This window comes from Petromyzon marinus, chromosome 1 (assembly GCF_048934315.1).
Source record: "Petromyzon marinus isolate PM22_M1 ecotype Great Lakes invasive population chromosome 1, UKy_Petmar_22M1.pri1.0, whole genome shotgun sequence".
Classification (NCBI taxonomy): domain Eukaryota; kingdom Metazoa; phylum Chordata; class Hyperoartia; order Petromyzontiformes; family Petromyzontidae; genus Petromyzon; species Petromyzon marinus.
In genome coordinates, this window is record NC_133667.1 from 37,000,161 (window position 1) to 37,019,664 (window position 19,504).

General features: G+C 57.3%; 1 long non-coding RNA gene across 1 annotated transcript; it reads left to right on the plus strand.

Annotated features, from left to right (window-relative positions):
- Window positions 1-2,093: 2,093 nt before the first annotated feature.
- LOC142925066 (uncharacterized) lies at window positions 2,094-17,519 on the plus strand. Its single transcript, XR_012942163.1, has 3 exons — window positions 2,094-5,142; window positions 7,326-7,420; window positions 15,541-17,519. It is a non-coding gene; the product is annotated as an uncharacterized LOC142925066 (long non-coding RNA).
- The last annotated feature ends 1,985 nt before the right edge of the window (window positions 17,520-19,504 follow it).

Below are 19,504 nucleotides of genomic sequence, written 5' to 3' on the forward strand. Positions count from 1 at the left end.
GCTCCCACATTATTTAACATCTATTTTGACCACGTAGTTCGTGAAGCCTTCAATAGCTGTACCGGGGGAATCTCCATATGGTACAGATATAATGGGAGGCTAATCGATGCCCGGGTGCGGTCAAGGGATGGCTCCCTATTGCTCAACCACGTTATGTATGCTGATGACTTGGTAATAGCTGCTCAGTCAGAGGAGGAGTTGGAGACGCTGCTGCTGAGACTGGAGCGTGCCACTAAGAGGTGGGGCCTTACCATCAGCCCCACCAAAACTAAGCACCTGCCTGGGTATTTTGTACCATCGGACACTCCACCCCCACAACTCCCAATCGGTGATGGGGCAGTTGTGGAGAGAGTGGAGAGTTTCCCATACCTGGGCAGTGTGCTTATGACTGGCTCCAGTTTAACAGCAGAGGTCTCACTCCGAATCAGTCGAGCGGCAATATCTTTTCATCGGTTGCGTAACGCTGTGTGGAAGCTACCTGGTCTGTCGCTCCGCACTAAGCTTCAGGTCTTCTCGGCCACGGTCATTCCCTCCCTTCTCTACGCTTGCGAAACGTGGACCCCCCTAATGGAACATCTTCGCCGGTTAGAAACATTTAGGCTGACCTGCCTACGATCCATCCTGGGTTTAACCAGACTGGATTGTGTGAGGAGCTCACAAATCCTTGAAAGATCTGGGCAGGGTCCCATCGGTGAGCTCCTCCGGCAGGCAAGGCTGCGATGGCTGGGTCATGTAGCCCGCATGCCCAGCCACCGCATGCCGAAACAGCTTTTGTTTGGCCGGATTGAGGGGGCTAAGCGGGCGCGGCACGGGCTAGAGAAGAGATGGAGTGATGTGGTACAGGAGGACGTGGAGCTGAGTGGACTTGCCGATGACTGGTACCAGCGGTGTCAAGATCGGCCTCTGTGGAGGAGGCTCGTGAAGGATGCTACTGGGCAGTTGGAGGCAGTCGCCCTCCAACAACAACGGAGGGCGGAGGAGCGACGCTCACAACAGCGAGCGGAGCGCCGGGTGGCTAAAGCACAGCAGGTTGGCACAGTAGGGGGCACAGGTGGTGCATCAGCCAGTCATCTCAGTCAGTCGACCCGTGGCACCTGGGTCTGCCCCGTGACCTCCTGCCAGCGGGCGTTCGACACTTCACGTGGCCTCAGGGTGCACATAGCCTGGCACAAGCGTCGTGGTGACGTCACCGCCACTTAGTGGCGAATGGCGGTTGTTGTTGTTGTTGTTGTGTGTGTGTGAGTGTGTGAGTGCATGTGTGCGTGTGTGTGTGTGAGTGCGTGTGTGTGTGCGTGTGTATGTGTGCGTGAGTGCGTGTGTGAGTGAGTGAGTGTGTGAGTTCGTGTGAGTGCGTGTGCGTGTGTGTGAGTGCGTGTGTGTGAGTGCGTGTGTACAGGGGCATTTCACTCCTCAGTGTGCCGGGAAAGGTCCTGGCAAGGATTATTCAGCATCGCCTTGCCAGGCACGCTGAGGAGAGGCTTGCGGAGCCCCAATGCGGTTTCAGGAAAGGGCGGTCCTGCGCAGATGCCATATTTTCTGTCCGTCTGCTACAGCAGAGGTGTAGGGAATTCCAACAAGACCTACATCTCTGCTTTATTGACCTGGTCAAGGCCTATGATACTATCAGTAGGCCTGGGCTCTGGGTCGTTCTTCGTGCTTTTGGAGTACCTGACCCTCTGCTCACGATCATTAAGGACCTTCATGATGGTGAGCGGGCCCGGGTAAAACTACGTGGCCGGGAGTCAGAGCCATTCCCTGTACACCTTGGGGTGCGACAGGGATGTCCTCTGGCTCCCACATTATTTAACGTCTATTTTGACCACGTAGTTCGTGAAGCCTTCAATAGCTGTACCGGGGGAATCTCCATATGGTACAGATATAATGGGAGGCTGATCCATGCCCGGGTGCGGTCAAGGGATGGCTCCCTATTGCTCAAACACGTTATGTATGCTGATGATTTGGTAATAGCTGCTCAGTCAGAGGAGGAGTTGGAGACGCTGCTGCTGAGACTGGAGCGTGCCACTAAGAGGTGGGGCCTTACCATCAGCCCCACCAAAACTAAGCTTCTGCCTGGGTATTTTGTACCATCGGACACTCCACCCCCACAACTCCCAATCGGTGATGGGGCAGTTGTGGAGAGAGTGGAGAGTTTCCCATACCTGGGCAGTGTGCTTATGACTGGCTCCAGTTTAACAGCAGAGGTCTCACTCCGAATCAGTCGAGCGGCAATATCTTTTCATCGGTTGCGTAACGCTGTGTGGAAGCTATCTGGTCTGTCGCTCCGCACTAAGCTTCAGGTCTTCTCGGCCACGGTCATTCCCTCCCTTCTCTACGCTTTCGAAACGTGGACCCCCCTAATGGAACATCTTCGCCGGTTAGAAACATTTAGGCTAGCCTGCCTACGATCCATCCTGGGTTTAACCAGACTGGATTGTGTGAGGAGCTCACAAATCCTTGAAAGATCTGGGCAAGGTCCCATCGGTGAGCTCCTCCGGCAGGCAAGGCTGCGTTGGCTGGGTCATGTAGCCCGCATGCCCAGCCACCGCATGCCGAAACAGCTTTTGTTCGGCCGGATTGAGGGGGCTAAGCGGGCGCGGCACGGGCTAGAGAAGAGATGGAGTGATGTGGTCCAGGAGGACGTGGAGCTGAGTGGACTTGCCGATGACTGGTACCAGCGGTGTCAAGATCGGCCTCTGTGGAGGAGGCTCGTGAAGGATGCTTCTGGGCAGTTGGAGGTAGTCGCCCTCCAACAACAACGGAGGGCGGAGGAGCGACGCTTAGAACAACGAGCGGAGCGCCGGGTGGCTAAAGCACAGCAGGTTGGCACAGTAGGGGGCACAGGTGGTGCATCAGCCAGTCATCTCAGTCAGTCGACCCGTGGCACCTGGGTCTGCCCCGTGACCTCCTGCCAGCGGGCGTTCGACACTTCACGTGGCCTCAGGGTGCACATAGCCTGGTACAAGCGTCGTGGTGACGTCACCGCCACTTAGTGGCGAATGGCGGTTGTTGTGTGTGAGTGCGTGTGTGAGTGTGTTTGTGCGTGTTCGCGTGTGTTCGTGCGGAGAGACACTATAGCGCGCTGCGCTACAAACCCGGCAACCCGATTTAGATTCTCGCTCGACTCAGCCTCAAATGAGTACCTGGTGCGTTGTGCCAACATCGCCGCCAGGGAGACAAAGGCGGCCGGGCGTGGTGCTTGCCACCCGCCCCCTTGTGTACCGTTCCGGCCTTCATAGGTGCTCGTTAACAGCACTTGCCCCTACAGTCTGTTAAGGCTATACAGGGGGTCTTTGTCTTTGCGGAATGTGCTGTGGGTTACAGTGTCTGTGTGTTGAGTCAGTCAACCCAGCGCATCTGGGTTCTGTTCCGTGACCTCCTCCTGCCAACAGCGAGCCTTCCACACTTCACGTGATAATATCAAAGTACACCTAGCCTGGCACAAGCGCTGTGGTGACTTAGTGGCGAATAGCGGCTGTCGCTGCGTGTGCATGTGTGCAAATTGTGTGTTTGTGTATCTGTGTATGGTCTGCGTGTGCGGCTGTGTCTTTGTTTGGCGTGTCTGTTGCTTTTAGGGAGATGCAACCCGTGATCCTGTTGCTATGATGATGATTCTGATGATGCTGTTGCTATGAAGGTGGTGATGTTGGTGATGCCATTGCTATGAGGGTGATGCTGGTGATGCTGATGTCGCTGTTGCTATGAGAGTGATCCTGTTGCTATGATGATTCTGATGATGCTGTTGCTATGAAGGTGGTGATGTTGGTGATGCCATTGTTATGAGGGTGATGCTGGTGATGCTGATGTCGCTGTTGCTATGAGAGTGATCCTGTTGCAATGATGATGATTCTGATGATGCTGTTGCTATGAAGGTGGTGATGTTGGTGATGCCATTGCTATGAGGGTGATGCTGGTGATGCTGATGTCGCTGTTGCTATGAGAGTGATCCTGTTGCTATGATGATGATTCTGATGATGCTGTTGCTATGAAGGTGGTGATGTTGGTGATGCCATTGCTATGAGGGTGATGCTGGTGATGCTGATGTCGCTGTTGCTATGAGAGTGATCCTGTTGCTATGATGATGATTCTGATTATGTTGTTGCTATGAAGGTGGTGATGTTGGTGATGCTATTGCCATGAGGGTGACGCTAGTGATGCTGATGATGCTGTTGGTATGAGAGCGATCCTGTTGCTATGAGCGTGATGCTTGAGATTCTGTTGCTAGGAAGGTGATGTTGGTGATGCTGTTACTATGAGGGTGATGTTGGTGATGCTGTTACTATGAGGGTGATGCTGGTGATGCTGTTACTATGAGGGTGATGCTGGTGACACTGTTGCTAGGAGGGTGATGTTGGTGATGTTGTTACTGAATGGGTGATGCTGGTGACACTGTTGCTATGAGGGTGATACTGGTGATGTTGTTACTGGATGGGTGATGCTGGTGATGCTGTTACTATGAGGATGATTCTGGTTACACTGTTGCTATGAGGGTGATGCTGGTGACGCTGTTACTATGAGGGGGATGTTGGTGATGCTGTTACTATGAGGGTGATGTTGGTGATGCTGTTACTATGACGGCGATGCTGGTGATGATGTTGCAATGAAGGTGATGCTGGTGACGCTGTTGCTATGAGGTTAATGCTGGTCATGTTGTTGCTATGAGGGTAATGCTGGTGATGATGTTGCTATGAAGGTGATGCTGGTGACACTTACTATGAGGGTGATGTTGGTGATGTTGTTACTATGAGGGTGATGATCGTGATGCTGTTGCTATGTGGGTCCGTGTGGGAGGCAGCAACTCGAGTTGAGAGGAGGTTGCATTGGGTGTATCAATTCGGCGTGTGTGTGTATCTGCGTGTGTAACTGTGTGTGTTTTGCTCCTACAGTCTGTTGAGGCTATACGGGGGATCTTTGTAATTGTCTTTGTAGTGAAGTGGTGAGCGCGCTGCGCTGCAAACCCCGCGACCCGAGTTGGATTTCCGCTCACGGCCAACATCAGTGAAGAATATCTGAACCAGTCCTGGGCCTCCTTGAAGTCGACTCAGTCTCAAATAAGTACCTGGTGCGATATGTCAACATCTTCACTCAGGAGACAAAGGCGGCCGGGCGTGGTGCAGGCCACCCAATCTCTCGTGTGCCTTGCCGGTACTTGCCCCAACAATTTCTTAAGGCTATTCGGGGATCTTTGTCTTTGTGTGTGTCTCCGCGTGTCTCCGGCTTTGACGCGGCCACAATGACCGCGCGGATCAGAGCCCAGACGGTAAATCCGGGGCGTCACTCAGCATCCGCCTCGCCTTCCAGTGCCCCCGACCCCCTTTGTCTCCCCTGATTCACCTGACCCAACCCGTCCCACCTGTTCCACCTTCTCCCCCGCTCCCGCGTCCCCACCGCCTCACCTCTTCCCCTCTGCGTCTCACTCTGCCATCTGTGCCACCCTCTCCGTCTCACCTGCACACAGCGTTGGTGGTGTACGCTGCCTTTTTCAGGAATATTTTGCTGTTTTTTTCCTGGATTTTCTGTTTGCACAGTCACATAGTCACTTTAAGATGTTTTCTTGTTCATGTTTTTTTTATTTGTTGCGGTTGCACCCGATTCAAGAGCCGAATGGTTCACATGGCTATACCAAATAAATGAGAAAAAAATGAAACTGAAAACCTGGCGAAGCTTTTCCCCATATTTTCTCCTCTCTCAGGTCCACCTGGTCCACCCTTCCCTCCCGTCCCCATGCTCCTCTACCTCACCTGTTCGCCTCCCTCCCCTATCTGCGCTTCAACGCATGGGAGATTCCCCTATAATAAGTTAACAATAATAATGCCTTGCAGGCCTCTATGTGTGTTTCCTTCATTTATTGAGGAACGGTTACGGTGTTTTAGTTGCCAACGCAGCAGCACCACCACCACCTCCACCACCACCAGATCATTCGTTTCGTCCTGGATGTTCACCCCACACGCCCCGAACCTCCATCCCTAACACCCCCCCCCCCCCCACCAGGCCTTCCAATCCCCTCTCTCCCTACCCACCGCCCCCCTCTCCCTACCCACCGCCCCCCTCTCCCTATCCACCGCCCCCCTCTCCCTACCCACCGCCCCCCACTCCCCGCCCTCCGCCCCCCATTCCCCGCCCCTACGCTGCCCCCTCCCCCCGAACCCGATTCGAAACGGCGGAGGCCAAGTTCCACACGGGATGAAAAGAGGCAGAGCGAGTCGACGACGATGATCACGATTCGTGAATTATTATTATTATTACTACAGAGAAACATATTCACTGTATTGTGCTGGCGGTCATTAGTGATGAGCGCGATATTTAACGATGACGCTCGGGGTGATTATTCACGACGACGACGATGATGATGCTGCTGCTGTCCATGACTGCGTGGGTAGCTTTGAGGCTGGATCCCTGAGCCCGCGGTCGCTCTCCCGACTGGAGCCGTGGGTTCGTTGATCCGCGCCGCTCCGCCCCCCCCCCTCCTCCCGGCTTATCCCGGGACGGGGGGTGCTTTATTTATTTATTTAGTTGAAATTGAGTTCTCGGAATTCACTGAGCGGAGGTTTCTTTTTTTCGAACGCGGAGGCGAGGCGAGAGTTCAGCTACAGAAATCAAATCTCGCGTTACGGGGATGGTGGGGGGAGAGGCGGGAGGGGAGAGGATGCAATGGGGGGAGGAGAGGGGGGGGCGAGACCCCATCCTGAGGACGAACCCCGCAGAGGAGTTCATTTCAAGGGGCCCAGAGTCCTTGGGGCCTCGTGAGAGTCCCAAGTGTTCCACGCTGTCCCCAAGTCTCGCCTCCACGTGTCCTCATATCTCCCTGTGACTCCGCGTGTCTCCACCCGTGACTTCGTGTCCGCGTCTATTCGTCTTATTTGTCCAGCTTAGGCCCCACAGCTCTTTTTCAGAAGCGACCTGGCCACAAGTGATAGCTCGACCAAGTGGTTTGTCACGTGGACATTTATAGCCTGTCAAATACTCGAGACGCGTGACTCTAAATGAGGAGCGACAACCCCGGAGCACCCCGAGAAAAATCGACGCGACCACTGGGAGAGAGACACACAAACTCCAAACATACAGCAAGCGTCGAGATCGAACCCACGACCTCCTGTATATCAGGCGAGATTGTTAATATCTCGCTACTGTGCCGCCCTACCGCCCAATATGTGCACTTACGATCGCAATCATGTCATCATTATCCTTCACCTTGATTCTGACCCTAACCACCCCCCCGTGAGCCCTAACATCTGGACTGTTCCCCTCACCCTTGACTCTGTCGCTATTTCTCTCTCTCTGACCCTCACCCTCCCGCGCCTCTGCGCTCACGTCTCCTGCTGCTGCAGGGCGCCAGGGTCTCGGAGTTTCGTTTCAACTCTCACGCTCTCGTCGCCTTGACAGCGACGTCATGAAGAAGCCACCGCGTCACTACAATCCAGGGGTAAATAAATAAATAAACAGCAAAACAAATGCGGGAGTCAATAAACAATCCCACTCAGCCAATCAATGCTCGGGCGTGTGTGTGTGGGGGGGAGGGGGTCGTTAAAACTGCCCCCCCCCGACCCCTCACTCTGGACAAAGGCAAAATGTGTGAGCGTGGGGGGCCCGATGTCCGACAGGGGGTCTTGTGGCTGCTTGACGTATCTCTGATTGTGGGGGGCCGTGACGTCACGCTGTATCACTCTTCACTCTCTCCCTCTTCACTCTCTCCACACTCTGTCCCTCTTCACTCTCTCCCTCTTCACTGTCTTTTTTTTACGATCAGAGGAAACAAGAAGATGCTCGATGTAGTCGGCACTTTGCTTCGTTCATCATTTCGTTTTTTTTAATGCTTTGCTTTATGTAAATCCGCCCCCCCCCCCTTTTTATATGAAAGATTTGACAAAATATTTCTCGCACTGCTCTCCTTACCCCTTCCCTCTCTCTCTACCCCCCTCTCTGCCCCCCCCCCCCTCTCTCTACCTCCTCTCTTCCTACTCCATGTCGCTCTCGCTCTCTCTCGCTCACTCGCTCGCTTTCTTTTTTTATAACTACGACCAGTGCTGCATCTGCACGCAGCCCTCCTCACAGTCAAACGGCCTCCGAAGGGTAGCTCATATCTGCATGTAGAGCTCTCCGTCATCTGCCACCGAGCACATGGCCTCCTCCAGCGCCCACTGCTCCTTGAAGGCCGGCACGGCGTGGGTCAGCTGCGCATGGCGGAGCTCCAGCCCACACACCCTGGCTCCGACCAGAGTGCGGAAGATGCCCAGGCTGCTGGCCGGACGTTTCCCCTCCAGGGCCACCTTCCTCGCCCTATATATGACGAGCTTGGCGTAGCCGACGAGCACGTTGACCAGCCCCTGAAGATGTTGGGGTCCGTCGCCCTTCAGGTATCCAAAGATGAGGACCGTCGGGGAGAAGTGGAGGCTGAACCTTAGGAGGATGTTTCTCAGGACCTTGAACAACGAGTCCAGTCTCTTGCACTCCACTTATTCGTGCGCCACCGTCTCCACTTTACCGCAGAACCGGCACTCCGGGGACGTGTCGGTGAAGCGCGCCAGGGAGGCGTTGGTGGTGCCGGTGCCGTGGACGATGCTCCAGCTGATGTCGCCGATGCGGTTGTACGTCGGGCTGGAGTAGAGTTGCCTCCAACGAGGCCCCTCCGGAGAGATGCAGGGCAGGCCTTTCCTCCAGGCATGGTCCTTGTGGCTCCTCAGGGTGTCCTGTTGGTGAAACCGGACCATGTAGGAGTAGAGCACCTTCCTCTTTGCATTTGCGAAGGCCACCTCCGGTAGGTCTTCCAGCCGGCACAGGTCGTGATCTGCCTTCGTTTGTCGGCATTGGCGATGCAGTGACACGACTGAGAGCTCCGGTGGAGGGGGACCGAGAGGGGCCTCGTCATCCCCAACGCCGATGGGGGGCGTTCTCCCCGCTGCCGCTGAGAAGGCCCCCTTGGCTTCGGCTAGGATCCGGTCAGCCACCCGGAGTGACTGCAGCCCTGTCTTTGCGGCCATGTCTGCTGGTCCGAGCCACCGGCCCCGTGTTTCAGGCTCCACCAGATCTCCCATCCTGGTGAGCCGCGCGTTGGCGAGGCGCCTCTCCATGCCTGGGGTGGCGGTGGTGGATGGCAGCTTTGTCTGTGGGTTCCTGAGGATCGGTTTGAAGACCAGATCCTCGGCCGATCGCGGCTGGTTGAGCCTCCTGACGGCGAGGGAGCTCCATATCTGCAGGACGCTCCTGTAGAAAGGTGGCAGCTGTCCTAGTGGGAGGCCCTGCAGGTCCATGTAAAATAGTTGTTTGGAGCACTGCAGACCCCCCAGCTGTTTCAGGAGGAAGGAGGCCGTGACGCTCCAGGCCGGTGCAGGGACGGCGTGCAGGAACTTTTTCGTGGCCTGCAGTCAGAAGGTGGCCAGCTGACTCCTCACACACACCAGCCCGTGACTGCCCTCGTCCAGTGGCAGGGCCAGGACCCCAGCCGCGACTCCGGTGTCCTCCACCCGACCAGAAGCAGTCGAGGACTCGCTTTTGAAGTGCACTGACGAGGCTCGGGGGGGGGGGGGGGGGTGGGGTGCAGGGAGAAGAGTCGGTGCCACAGCATGGACGCCACCAGCTGGTTCACCACCAACGTCTTTGTCCTGAAGGTGAGGAACTTGCACAGGCGACTCCAGGTGCGTAGCCGCTCCTTCACCTTCTCCTCCAGCTCGACCCAGTTCCTCTGCGGTGGTTCCTCCTCTGGTGCGAGGAACACCCTCAGGTGGTGCAGCGATGTTGTGCTACAATTGATGGCTTTTGCCTTCTCGGGACACTCGGTCATGTCTCACGCTCCAACCAGCAGGCCGCTGCACTTTTTGCCAGTTCATTTTTGATGAGGAGGCCTTCGAAAAGACCTGCTGGCACTCGTGCAGCAGGGCGACATCATCCAGAGAACGCAGGATGAGGAGGATGTCGTCGGTCTATGTCGTCAGGACCAACTTGACGCTTGGTTCCCTGAGCACCAGGCCGCTGAGTCTCTGCCTTATGCGACTCAGGAAAGGCTGTAATGCCAGGGCATAAAGTTGGCCCGACAATGGGCATCCCTGTCTCACTCCTCGCTCACTCTCTCCCTCTTCACTCTCTCCCTCTTCACTCTCTCCACTCTCTCTCCCTCTTCACTCTCTCCCTCTTCACTCTCTCCACACTCTCTCCCTCTTCACTCTCTCCCTCTTTACTCTCTCCCTCTTCACTTTCTCCACTCTCTCTCCCTCTTCACTCTCTCCATCTTCACTCTCTCCACACTCTCTCCCTCTTCACTCTCTCCACACTCTCTCCCTCTTCACTCTCTCCCTCTTCACTCTCTCCCTCTTCACTCTCTCCCTCTTCACTCTCTCCACACTCTCTCCCTCTTCACTCTCTCCACACTCTCTCCCTCTTCACTCTCTCCCTCTTCACGCTCTCCCTCTTCACTCTCTCCACACTCTCTCCCTCTTCACTCTCTCCCTCTTCACTCTCTCCCTCTTCACTCTCTCCACACTCTCTCTCCCTCTTCACTCTCTCCACTCTCTCCCTCTTCACTCTGTCCACTCTCTCTCCCTCTTCACTCTCTCCACTCTCTCTCCCTCTTCACTCTCTCCACTCTCTCTCCCTCTTCACTCTCTTTTTTTTCGATCAGAGGAAAACAGAAGATGCTCGGTGTAGTCGGCACTTTGCTTCGTTCATCATTTTTTTTTAATGCTTTTATTTATGTAACCCCCCCCCCCCTTTTTAAATGAAAGATTTAACAAAATATTTCTCGCTCTGCTCTCCTTACCCCTTCCCTCTCACTCTACCCCCCTCTCTGCCCCCCTCTCTCTCTCTCTACCCCCTCTCTTCCTACTCCATGTCGCTCTCTCTCACTCACTCTCTCTCTCGCTCTCTCTCCTGCTCTTTCTCTCTCGCACTCTCTCGCTCACTGTCGCTTTTTAACTACGACAAGTGCTGCATCTGCACGCAGCCCTTCCCACAGTCAAACGGCCTCCGAAGGGTAGCTCATATCTGCATGTAGAGCTCTCCGTCATCTGCCACCGAGCACACGGCCTCCTTCAGCACCCACTGCTCATTGAAGGCCGGCACGGCGTGGGTCAGCCGTGCATGGCGGAACTCCAGCCCACACACCCTGGCTCGGACCAGAGCGTGGAAGATGCCCAGGCTGCTGGCTGGACGTTGCCCCTTCAGGGCCACCTTCCTCGCCCTGTGTATACGGCGAGCTTGGCGTCGCCGACGAGCACGTTGACCAGCCCCTGAAGATGTTGGGGTCCGTCGCCCTTCGGGTATCCAAAGATGAGGACCGTCGGGGAGAAGTGGAGGCTGAACCTTAGGAGGATGTTTCTCAGGACCTGGAACACTGAGTCCAGGCTCTTGCACGCCACGTATCGGTGCACCACCGTCTCTACTTTACCGCAGAACCGGCACTCCGGGGACGTGTCGGTGAAGCGTGCCAGGGAGGCGTTGGTGATGACGGTGCCGTGGGCGATGCTCCAGCTGAGGTCGCCGATGCGGTTGTACGTCGGGCTGGAGTGGAGTTGCCTCCAGCGAGGCCTCTTCGGAGCGATGCAGGGCAGGGCTTTCCTCCAGGCATGCTACTTGTGGCTCCTCAGGGTGTCCTGTTGGTGGAACCGGACCATGTAGGAGTAGAGCACCTTCCTCTTTATATGTGCGAAGGCCACCTCCGGCAGGTCTTCCAGCCGGCACAGGTTGTGATCCGCCTTCGTTTGTCGGCATTTGCGATGCAGTGACACGATTGAGAGCTCCGGTGGAGGGGGACCGAGAGGGGCCTCGTCATCCCCAACGCTGATGGGGGGCGTTCTCCCCGCTTGCCGCTGAGAAGGCCCCTTTGGCTTCGGCCAGGATCCGGGCAGCCACCCAGAGCGATTGCAGCCGTGTCGTTGCGGCTATGTCTGCTGGTCCGAGCCACCGGCCCCGTGTTTCAGGCGCCACCAGATCTCCCATCCTGGTGAGCCGTGCATTGGCGAGGCGCCTCTCCATGCCTGGGGTGGCGGTGGTGGATGGCAGCTTTGTCTGTGGGTTCCTGAGGATCGGTTTGAAGACCAAATCCTCGGCCGATCGCGGCTGGTTGAGCCTCCTGACGGCGAGGGAGCTCCATGTCTGCAGGACGCTCCTGTAGAAAGGTGGCAGTTGTCCTAGTGGAAGGCCCTACAGGTGGATGTAGAATAGTTGTTTGGAGCACTGCAGACCCCCCAGCTATTTCAGGAGGAAGGAGGCCGTGACGCTCCAGGCCGGTGCAGGGACGGCGTGCAAGAACTTTTGCGTGGCCTGCAGTCAGAAGGTGGCCAACTGACTCCGCACACACACCAGCCCGTGACTGCCCTCGTCCAGTGGCAGGGCCAGGACCCCAGCCGCGACCCGTTGTCCTCCACCCGACCAGAAGAAGTCGAGGACTCGCTTCTGAAGTGCGTTGACGAGGCTCATGGGGGGTGCAGGGAGAAAATCCGGTGCCACAGCATGGACGTCACCAGCTGATTCACCACCAATGTCTTTGTCCTGAATGTGAGGAACTTGCACAGGCGACTCCACGTGCCCAGCCGCTCCTTCACCTTCTCCTCCAGCTCGACTCAGTTCCTCTGCGGTGGTTCCTCCTCTGGTCCGAGGAACACCCCCAGGTGGTGCAGCGATGTTGTGCTCCAATTGATGGCTTTTGCCTTTTCGGGACACTCGGTCATGTCCTCTCTCCACACTCTCTCCCTCTTCACTCTCTCCCTCTTCACTCTTCACTCTCTCCACTCTCTTCATTCTCGCCCTCTTCACTAACCCCAACCCGATCCTCCAATCCCAAGCCCCTAACCTCAATCAACCCCTCAGCCTGACCCCGACCCCAGCTCGCGACCTAATTCATCTAATTAATTAGGCGAATGCGCGCGACCCTTAATGACTTCGTGCACCCGGCGCTCAATTCTCTCCCAATTAATCGGGGCCCGTGGCCCTTAATTGGGGCAAGTGCCTCCTAATGAATGAATCGCTCGTTTAATTAATCACTAATTAATCGTTGCACGCCTCTGTGTGCACGCGCGTGCGAGTTCTCATAACCCCCCCCCACCAGCCCCTCCCCTCGCCGCCGCCACCCCGCCCCGCCCAGCAGCTCGCCGCGTCGTCACCCCTCGACGTGCAGGGGGTGGGGTCGTGGAGGAGGGATGGGTGAGGAGGGGGGTGAGGGGTGAGGTGAGGGGTGAGGTGAGGGGTGAGGTGAGGGGTGAGGTGAGGGGTGAGGGATGGGGGGAGGGTGTGAAGAGGAAGGGGTGAGGTGAGGGGTGAGGTGAGGGGTGAGGGATGGGGGGAGGGTGTGAAGAGGAAGGGGTGAGGACAGGGGGTGAGGTGAGAGTGAGGGATGGGGGGGGGGCTGAGGGGAGGGGCTGAGGTTCTGCATCAATCGCTGACGTCATCATCTCTCCACCAGCAGCGATCGTCCCCCCCCTCCTCCTCCCCCGCCCCCGTTCCCCGCCGTCTTTGTTGTTGTTGTCGTTGTTGTATTTGGCTCCCGCTGTCTGGCCTCTCCCCCCGCTCTTTACCTCGTTAATTATTTACGAGGCGGTAATTACGGGAGACGTTTAAATCAGAATGAATGTGGAGCTCTCAGCGCCGCCGCGCCTAATGAGTTTACTCTGCGCCGATTGATGATCCCCCTCCCTGATCCCCCTTCTCCTCCCCGCACCGCGCAGGGCCCGCATCCCCCCATTAGGGGTATTTAGGGCTCGCAGAGGGGAAGGGAAGGGGGTAATTGGGGGACTGTGGGAGACTAATCGGTGGGGGGAGCATGGGGGAGCAGGAAGGGAGGTGTCCAGGAGATGGTGGCACCACGTGGGGTCCTCTACAAATAGATTCACGCTCATCCGCTTGCTGATGCTGCCATTCGCAATTAGGTGGCGGCTTTTGTCGTCCATACGTGATGTGGCTAAAGCGCTTCACTCGGATCATCATCAGCAGCATCGCCAGGAAGCCGGGGGGGGGGGGGTCTCTACCACTTTTTTGCGAAACCAGCAGCGGTTGTCCTATGGACAGACTGGCGCCCGCCACGGGATCGTGGAATTTCCACTGGCTCGGAGTCGCCGAAAGGAGATTATCGCCACTCCACGCTCGCTTTGAGCACAGAATGACTTTGACATTTGTGTTGATGTGGGGGGGGGGGGGGCCTTGTCACCGTGTTTGTCGGGAGGATGCCGCATGCTTGTGGAGGGGGGGGGGCATGTCACATGCATCTGTGGGGGGCTCAGCACGTGCCTGGTGGGCGCCATATCCACCACCCGTACGGTGTGGACACAATTCGAGAGCCGGGGGCAAGGTCAGTCGTGGGGGTGCGCCCCCCCCAGCCCCCGCGGCCCCCGTCACGTGACCCCGGCTGTTATGGAACCAAAATTAGCCGCGGCTGACACACGAGGCTCTGGGCGCCTGGCTCCACCGCCAACGTGGCAACGAGGAGACCTCGCGCCGACATCACTGAAGCCGCGAGGCCCGGCGTGACGCGACATCAGCCCCCCCCCCCCCCCGGTTATCCTGGAGGCTAGGGGGGGGGGCGTCTGGGGTAGCCCCCAACTCCCCAACCCCCTCGCCCTCCTACCCCCCAACAAATCGATCTCCACCGCCCACACCTTTGACCAAATCACTGGAATGCGCCTGATCTCAACACCAACTATGGGACAGGTGAGACGGGACAGGTGAGAGACCAGCTCTCCGCTCCAAAACATCTCGCGTGCCCATATACCGCACGTGCAATGTTGGCCCGGTGGTGTTAGCGAGCACCTATTAAAGCCGGCAAAAGGCGTCCCGCGAGACAGGAGGCATTTTCTCCTCTCCTGGCACGAGCCGCACGATGACGATGATCATGGTGGTGGAGGTGTTGGGGATGATGAAGGCGTTGATGACGATGAAGATGATAACAACCGTGATGCCTGCTGGTGGTGGACAGGTCAACTCATCCTCAGTTATTTGTACATCCCCCACCTCCTCCACTAATGCAGGGTCGGGGGCAGCAGGAGGGGAGGGGGGCAGGAGGGGAGGGGGCAGGAGGAGGGGTGGGGGCAGCAGGAGGGGACAGCAGGAGGGGTGGGGGCAGCAGGAGGGGAGGGAGCAGCAGGAGGGGGCAGCAGGAGGGGAGGGGGGCAGCAGGAGGGGGTGGGGGCAGAAGGAGGGGGGCAGGAGGAGGGGTGGGGGCAGCAGGAGGGGATAGCAGGAGGGGGTGGGGGCAGGAGGAGGGGAGGGGGGCAGCAAGAGGGGAGGGGGGCAGGAGGGGACAGCAGGAGGGGGTGGGGGCAGGAGGAGGGGAGGGGGGCAGCAGGAGGGGACAGCAGGAGGGGTGGGGGCAGCAGGAGGGGAGGGTGCTGTAACCCACGCGTGGGGGCTGGCGGCTCGCAATGTAATGAGCGCAGAATGGAGCCATCATTTCCCGTCTTATCGCGCTCGGAGCCGAGACGCGAGCGCCGTGTAATGCGTTTGTGACTAATTAGGGGGCGCCTGCCCCCCCTCACGCGTAGATATATAAATGTGTGTGTGTGTGTGCGTGCATATGCCACGATACGCGCCGTCTGATGTCAGCGAGCGCGCTCTGTTTTGCAGGAACGGCACGCGAGGAGAGGGAGGAGGAAGGGGACACGCGGCGTGGCCGACCCCGCGCCCGGCCTCCCCCAGTGCTCATGGTTTACACACAGCCAGCACCAGGTACTCGCTCTTATGGCTGAGTTGACCTAGGGGAGGCTCGGGACCCGATCAGATATTCGATGCCGCCACCGATTGCTGGCGGCCGTGAGCGGGAATCGAACTTGGCTCTTTTGCCGAGGTCAGAGCGAAGTGTGGCGCTCACGGCAAGCAGCACCGCTCCTCCTATGCACATCTTTAGTGAACACACGCACACCTACACACAAAAAAAACAACCAAAGTCCCCCGTATAGCCTTAACAGACTGTAGAGGCAAGTGCTGTTAGCGAGCACCTATGAAGGCCAGAACGGTACACGAGGGGGTGAGTGGCAAACACCACACCCGACCGCCTTTGTCTCCCCAGTGGCGATGTTTACACACCGCAACAGGTTCTCATTTGAGGCTGAGTCGACCTAGGGGAGGCCCAGGACCGGTTCAAATAATCGTCACTGGTGTTGGCCGTGAGCGGAAATCGAACCCGGGTCACAAGGTTCGTAGCGCAGCGCGCTCACCGCTACACGACCGCTCCCCACCGACAACAACAACCGCCATTCGCCACTAAGTGGCAGTGACGTCACCACGATGCTTGTGCCAGGCTATGTGCACCTTGAAGCCACGTGAAGTGTCGAACGCCCGCTGGCAGGAGGTCACGGGGCAGACCCAGGTGCCACGGGTCGACTGACTAAGATGACTGGCTGATGAACCACCTGTACCCCCTACTGTGCCAATTTGTTGTCCTTTATCCACCCGGCGCTCCACTCGTTGTTGTGAGCGTCGCTCTTCCGCCCTCCGTTGTTGTTGGAGGGCGACTGCCTCCAACTGCCCAGTAGCGTCCTTCACGAGCCTCCTCCACCGAGGCCGATCTTGACACCAAGCCCGTGCCGCGCCCGTTTAGCCCCCTCGATCCGGCCGAACAAAAGCTGTTTCGGCATGCGGTGGCTGGGCATGCGGGCTACATGACCCAGCCTACACCTACACACACACACCTACACACACCTACACACACACCTACACACACCTACACACACACACCTACACACACCTACACGCACCGTGTACCCGCGAGAGTTTGTTCTGTGCCGAACAAATTAGACGGGGCCCTGCCAGGCAGGTGGGGGGCCCAGGCAGCTGTGGTGGGCGTCTCTGAAATGAAGGGATCTCTGGGATGGGGTCCTGATTTGATGATTTGAGGGGTACCGGGGTGGAGGGTGAGGGGGGGAGGCGCTCTCCACCAATCACAGCCGCGCGATCTCCCATTCAGATGCGAGAACACATCCGCGAGTGAGCTCATTCATACATCTCATTCTCCTCCCTCTCATTGATACATCTCACTCACTTCTCTCATTCATACGTCTAATTCTCATCTATCGTTCAAACATCTCACTCATCTCTCTCATTCATACATCTCACTCGCATCTTTCATTCATACATCTCATTCCCCTCCCTCTTATTCATACATCTCATTATCTCTTTTATTCAGAAATATAAATTCCTCTCATTCACCATCTCATTCATTAATCATCTGCATCCCTCTTTCTCATTCCTCTCGCTTCATAATCCTCATTCATCTCTCTCATTCATCACCTTCGTTTCTCTTCCTCTTTCGTGCATCTCTCCCCGCGGAGATTCGCATGTAATCATCGAGTTCCTCGTGATGACAGAGACTCTCTCCCCACGCTCTCCCCACGCTCTCCCAGGAGAGTGCGAGGGCAGAGCGGACTGAAGAGCGAAGGGGAGAGGGGGAGGAGAGGAGAGGGAAGCAGAGTGGAGAGAAGAGAGGTGAATTGAGGGGCGAGGAGTGGGGAGAGCGCAGATGAGTCGAGAGGAAAAGAGATATGAAAGGAGAGGGAGACAGGGGAGAGGAATGGAGAGTGGAGAGGGAAGGCGAGAGAGGGGAAAGGAGAGGGGATAGGCATAGGGAGTGGAGAGGGGGTGAAGGGGAGAGAGAAAGGGATAGGAGAGAGGCGAGAGGAGAGTGGAGAGGGGAGGGGATGAGAGTGGAGGGGGGGTCTGTGGAGAGCTGGGATGTGAGGGGGTTAGAGATGCGAGGTTCATCAGAGGCGGCGGAGCGGCCCGACACGGGAGCGTGGGCGACTGTGGGGGAGGGGGGGGGCGTGGAGGTGCGTGCCGGCCTTCATTGTTGGTCTTATACTCGTTAATAACACAGTACGTGCCCCAACAGTCTATTAAGGGCGACGCTGGGAATCTTTTGTCATTGTATGTGTGCGTGATGGAGTGTGTGTGCGGTGAGTGTGCGGCTGTGTGTGTTTGAGTGAGTGGTGAGTGTGTGGGTGTGTATGGTGCATTGCGTGAGTGGGTGTGTGGTGGAGTGAGTGGGTGTGTGTTGCTACGTGTCTCGCCGTGATGAATAATACTTCGCCACATTTATTATTCATGCTTTAATTTTAAATCCATTGAAGAAGCGAAGACGCTCGCGGTAGCGAGGCTCGCAGGGGTGGGAGACGCGGTGGGGTGATGTCGGAGCGGCTACCGCTGGGAGACTCAATGAGCCGGGAGCCGCGGAGATGGGAGATGAGACGGGGCACAACGCACATTGCTCACAGCTTCACGTGCACCGCACACACACAGCACGCATATATACACCAGGCACCCACCACACATAAAATACACACGCACCACACACGCAGCACACACACGCACCACACACGCCACACACAAGCACCACACACGAGCCACACACGAACCACACACGCACCACACACGCAACACACACGCACCACACACGCAACACACACGCACCACACACGCAACACACACGCACCACACACGCAACACACGCGACACACACGCATCACACACGCACCACACACGCGACACACACGCATCACACATGCACCACACACGAGACACACACGCACCACACATACAACACACACGTACCACACACGCACCACACACGCACCACACACGCAGCACACACACGCACCACACACGCCACACACAAGCACCACACACGAGCCACACACGAACCACACACGCACCACACACGCAACACACACGCACCACACACGCAACACACACGCACCACACACGCAACACACACGCACCACACACGCAACACACGCACCACACACACACACACGAACCACACACGCACCACACACGCACACACACAAACCACACACACACCACATACGCACACACACGCACACACGCATGCACACGCACCACACACGCGCACACACGCGCCAACACGCACCACACACGCACCACACACACACACGCACCACACACGCACCACACACGCACACACACGCACTACACACACACACGCACGCACCACGCACGCAACACACACGCACCACACGCACGCACACGCAACACACACGCACCACACGCACGCATACGCAACACACACGCATCACACACACACGCGCACCACACGCGCAACACACACGCACCACACACACACATGCACCACACACACGCGCAACACACGCGCAACACACACACGCACCACACACGCAATACACACGCACCACACACGCACACACACGAACCACACACGCACCACACACGCACACACACGAACCACACACACACCACATACGCACACACACGCACCACGCACGCAACACGCACGCACCACGCACGCACCACGCACACACACGCGCCATACACGCACCACACACGCACACACACGCATACACACGCGCCAACACGCGCCACACACGCACCACACACGCACCACACACACACACACGCGCCACACACGCACACACACGCACTACACACGCACACACACGCGCCAACACGCGCCACACACGCACCACACACGCACCACACACGCAACACACACGCACACACACGAACCACACACACACCACATACGCACACACACGCACCACGCACGCAACACGCACGC